Source organism: Magnolia sinica, chromosome 5 (assembly GCF_029962835.1).
Source record: "Magnolia sinica isolate HGM2019 chromosome 5, MsV1, whole genome shotgun sequence".
NCBI lineage: Eukaryota > Viridiplantae > Streptophyta > Magnoliopsida > Magnoliales > Magnoliaceae > Magnolia > Magnolia sinica.
This window is the reverse complement of record NC_080577.1, coordinates 27,116,892-27,122,891: the sequence shown is the minus strand read 5'-3', so window position 1 is coordinate 27,122,891 and position 6,000 is coordinate 27,116,892.

Here is a 6,000-nt window from a genome sequence, read left to right as displayed (position 1 = left end):
ATCTTGTCATGAAGTCTAGTCCACACCAGATAACGAATAGATTGTTGATTCGCGACCGTCTTGCCAGTTTTAACCAAGATCACGAACATGTTGTCACCTATCGATCATCTCACCATGGAGTCCGGTTCCGACCAAGTAACAAATAGATTATCGAAGATTCGCCCTCCATTGGCTATCTCGTTATGGCACCTGGTTTCGATTGAGTGACAAACAAACGACCATCCAGCATATAACGACCATCCCAATACGAAGTTAAGTCCGATTGAGTAATGAATGGATGTCGTCCCTCTAGCCAATCATGAGTACCGTCATTGTAAAAATCATTAACAGAATAACATTTACAAATTATATCTTCTTTATCTATTTTATTGTTGAACTTCGGTAGCGAACCGAGCTGGAAAAAAAAAGTCTTTTAAGTCATAGACTCATGGCTATTATTATAAGGTAAAAAAAAACTCATTCGAAAAGCTTTGCCTCCAACCCTTCGACAAAATACTTGAACGGATCACAATTTAGGTGACTGAGAGAGCTTTAGATCACCTGTCCATTCTCTAATTCTTCCATGTGAACATTGGAGACTGCAACAATTTAATCAAATCCCTAAGTTACAAAGACTTTGGCACGTCTGCACATCTTACTCACACATGAAAATCAAGTTCAACCCTCGTTACACACGTGTGACCTATTTTATTGAATCGAGCGAAAACAACTGTTGTAACAAAATCTGAGATGAACATTTACTCCCAACATGATACACGTGTGAGATCCAAGCCATTTAATGGGTAGGTCGACAGACTAGAGGTGTACATAAGTCGATCTAAGTCAAGCTTGTCCCAGCTCAGCTTGACTCGGCCAGTAAGATTCCTCAGCTTGAACTCGACTCGACTCGGTCCGCGAGCCTAGGTTAGTAGCTCGGCTTGGCTCGGTCAGCAACTTGGGCCAGTTCGAGTTCAAATCTTCGAGCCGAGTTCGAGTTCAATATATTGAGTTTGATTTGAGTTTGAATTCGATTTCAAATTCGAGTTTGAAGTTAAACAAAACAATAAAATATATAAAATGCATAAATTACAATTATAAAGCTTTGGTAATTACATCGTTCACAAATTACAACTAATAACCTTCATAGGAGGAGTGCCTTCTTGTTCCTGACACATAATTATAAGCTCCTGCATCATCATTCGATCCAGTGTATAATTTTTCATATACATATTGGTTCACCTCTTCTGAGTCAAAAGTGAAGAGATGTTTCCTTCGTACTCTTTTATAGTTTGAACTAAAATTTTAAAGCTTTATTTACGTGAAAATTTGTACATAGTACCCAACGCCTTATAAAATTCACCGAGACAGGTGAAGATCTTGAATTTGTTACTCTTCTTCTTTTTGTTGCTCGTGTTCAATCCTGTTTCAATATCATATTGTCTTGGAGGATATCGTTGATGTCTAAAAACCTCTTCCATACTACGTTTTAAGGCGAGCTGGAGTTATTATTCTTCTAAAGCTTTTTATCTGACTTCCTCCTCTGCATCTTCTATAGAAGTTATCCATGTACTAGATCCATAAGGTTTGGATGGAGTGAAAGCTTTCCTATTTGAATCTAAGAGGGCCTGAAAAAGAATTTGGACATCTTTTGGGATATTAGGACACGGTTTTGTATCACCACCTTGACACAACAAGTGTAACCGAAACCAATTATTCCTGTTCACAAACTTTGCTCCACACAAACCACATATAATTTTTGTTCTTCCAGACCTTGGTGGCGATTTGACTGGGGAAGCATAGTTCTAAATGTTGGTCAATAGGTCAGATGACGACATATCTACACTCATTTTTTTATATAAAAAAATCAGAATGTTGATGAATAATTTGAATTTAATATAAGAACAAAATAAAAGCAATATGAATATATAAAAAAAGTAAAAGCAAATAAACAATAATGAGTAAATAAATATCATGGTATCACAAAATCACATTCACCACTTTCAAGTTTCAAGTTAAGTAATATTCTCCCCCCCTCCCCCCCAAGAAAATAGTGGGGACAGTGACACCCACTGTTAAAACCTTCTAAGGGCCCACCACCACTATGATGTTTTTTTTTTAGATCCAACCATTCACAAGTTAATACATATATAAACAAAGGAAAAACACATATATCAGCTTGATTGAAAATATAGGCGATCCCCAAGAAATTTTTAATGGTGCATTCACCCCACTATTTTCTATAATGGGGTCCAATTGGGCTATCGATATTTCTCGTTCTTTAGCTCGTGCCCTAAAATGATATCTCCAAATGGATGGATGGTGTGGATACAACATATATATCATGGTGGGGCCCATAAAACTTTATGACGCCACTTTGGTAGCAAATCTCACTACTACATTGTTAGTAACTAATCCACGTCCCCTCCTCTATCTCACTGAGCATTAAATGATAGAATCCTATCAAAGAATATCCCTATATAGCATTAAATATTAGAGCCTTACCAAAAGAAACTTGTTGCGCAGCACGCCAACAACGCTAGTGAACTGAGATCTAATCTCCGGTTTCACCCACAAAACGATAAATAGGAAGAAAAATAATCTAGAAGTAGAATCCAAGCATACCAACAAACCACAGATAGAATATACGTGAAAAAACCCCAACAAGGGTAAAAAACCACGGGTGTAAGTTTCCACTATGAAGAAAAATGAGATTACAATCAATATACTAACCTTAGATATATAGAAAACCCTTAGCCTTGCTTTAGAAAACCATTTTTCATACCCTATAATAACCCTAGGACCCCTATTTATAATTTAGGCAACTCCCTTCCACACCTTGGTAAAAACTGCCTCAAATTTACATAGTCCGCACCAAATTCGGACTAGGATCTGCGTAGCCTCGACTAGTCGAGCAAGGGCCTCAACCTGTCAAGCGGCCCACTCGACTAGTCAAGCAGCGTGGTGAAAGGCCTCTATTTTTCAACGGGCGCAATTAGTGTGCTGGCTCTACACCTCAACAATCTCTTACTTGGAGACACATCACCATAAACTTTCATCTTTTATATCCGGAGTGCACCATCTCCCCGTCTTTAAGCCTGAAGACCAATCAAAGCTTATCAGAGCTTCAGCTTGTCTCATGTGACCGCCTTGGTCAGCATATCCACAGGATTCTCACTTATATGGATCTTCTCTAGAGCAATCAATCCATCTTCCAGTAATAAACGTATGAAGTGATATCTGATGTCAATATGCTTGGTCCTTGAATAAAAGACTGAATTCTTAGCCAAGTGTATTGCACTCTGACTGTCACTGTAAAATTTGCAATCTGCTTGCTTCTTTCCCAACTCTTCCATGAAACCTTGCATCCACACCATTTCTTTGCACGCTTCTATAGCTACAACATATTTTGCTTCCGTTGTACTGATAGATACTATCTTTTGTAATTGAGAGATTCAACTAACTGTAGCACTACCCAGAGTAAAGACATACCCTGTAGTGCTTCTTCTGTTGTCGATATCTCCCGCCAAATCTGAATCTATGTAGCCTTGTAGCTTTATTTCTGATCCTTCATAACACAGTCTTACATCCATAGTACCTACCAGGTATCTAAGGACCCACTTCACAACTTCTTAATGTTCCTTCCCGGGATTGTTGATGAACCTGCTAACAACTCCCACTGCTTGAGCAATATCTGGCCTCGTGCTCACTATAACATACATGAGACTCTCAATAGCTAACGTATATAAGACTTTAGCCATGTAGTCTCGTTCCTCCTGCGTCTTCGTACCTTGCTCCTTAGAAAGCTTGAAGTGGTTGGCTAATAGAGCGCTAACCGGCTTAGCACCTCCCGCACTGAATCGATCAAGTACCTTGGCTATGTACTCTGCCTGTGACAAAACTAGTTTCTTGTTTTCTCTGTCATGCTTTATCCTTATGCCTAGAATTTGTTTTGCAGCTCCTAAATCCTTCATGGCAAATTCTCTAAATAGTTATCTTTTGATATCTAAGATGTCCTTTATGCCATAAGCATATTATTAACATACAGAAGAAGGATGATGTACGACATATCAAACTTCTTTAAATAGTAACAGTGGTCTGCATGACATCTCCTAAAACCATTTCCCGACTTGAAACTGTCGAACTTCTTATACCACTGCCTTGGGGCTTGCTTCAGGCCGTATAGACTCTTCTTCAGTCATATACCTTGTTCTCCTTTCCTGGTGCCACGTATCCTGTCGGCTGATGCATGTATATCTCTTCTTCAAGGTCCCTATGAAGAAAGGCTATCTTAACATCCAGCTGCTCTAGATGTAAGTCCTATGTAGCTATTATACTCAAGACCATGCGAATCATAAACATTTTCACCACTTGTGAAAATATTTCAGTGAAGTTGATACCTGTCTTTTATTGGAACCCTTTCACAACCAATCTGGCCTTGTACCATTTTGAACCATTGTGCTTCTCCTTTAGTCTATAAACTCACTTATTATAAAGAGCTTTCTTACCCTTAGGTAGAGTGACTAGCTCTCACGTGTGATTGGACTCAAGAGAGTCCATCTCATCATCCATGGCCTGCTCCCACTTAACCCGTATATCTAACTGTAATGCCTCTTCAAAACACTCTGGTTCACCATTATCTATCAGCAGTAGATAATGTAAGGAGGGTGAGTATCGGACCTTGGGTCTCTTCTCCCGAGTAGACCTCCTCACAACCGGTGTCTGCGACTTTACCTCATTATGCTCCTATGCATGCTCATCCTGTGGCACTGTAACACCCGTGTCCGGTAACTCTTCCAACTCTACGAATTCTTTCTCATCGGCCTTATTTTGCTGCACACTGTCCTTGTGCATCACTTTTTCATTGAAGACTACATCTTTGCTTCTGATGATTTTTCGATTCTCTATATCCCAAAAATGGTAGTCGAAATCATGCTATCCGTAGCCTATAAATGTGCACTTTCTTGACTTCGCATCCAGCTTGTTTTTGTGCTCTGCATCAATATGAACATATGAAGTGCAACCGAACACTTTGAGATGTGCAAGGTTCAGTTCTTTTCCAGTCTACGTTTCTTCTGGTAGCCCACTATCCAGTGGTGCTGAGAGACTTCTATTGATGAGATATGCGGTAGTATTTACAGCATTTGTCCAAAACGTCTTAGGCAATCCTGCATGTAACCTCATGCTCCTGGCGCACTCAAGGATAGTCCTGTTAATGCGATCAGCCACACCGTTCTGCTGTGGTGTCCCTGGAATCATTTTCCGATGATTGATTCCATTTACTGTACAATACTCCTCAAACTTTTTATCATAGTATTCTCCTTTATTATCTAATCTGAGACATTTTACTGTTTTACCTGTCTCGTTTTCTGCCATTACTTTTCACTTCTTAAATACATCAAACACATCAGATTTGTGCTTTAAGAAATAGACCCACAGTTTTCTACTAGCATCATCAATAAAAGAAACAAAATAACGTGAACCACTAAGAGATGATAACTGTGCCGGTCCTCACACATCAGTGTGTACAATCTTCAATAGATGCGTCTTTAAAGCGTGTCATGTTTTCTTGAAGCTTATCCTCTTATGCTTGCCATATATGCAGTCCTCGCAGAATTTCAAGTCAATAGACTTTAGCCCCAGTAGCTTCTCTTTTGACAATAATACTTTTATCCATTTCTCACTCATATATCCCAACCTCCGATGTCATAACTGCCCATTCACTCGATTTGATGCGACTGCGAGTGAACTATACGATCTTAAAGTCACGTACAAAATACCTTCCTTCTTGCCTCGAGATATTATTAAGGCACCTTTTGTGATTTTTCAGGAATCACCGATGAATGTCATCACATATCCTGTATCGGCCAACTGCCCTACTGAGATTAAATTCTGTTTCAAACTCGGTACATGTCTGACATCCTTCAATTTCAAAACCATTCCGTCTTTCTGACTTATATGAATGTCTCCTTTCCAACAATACTACACGGGTCATCATCATCCAGGTAAACTCTCCTGAAGTCA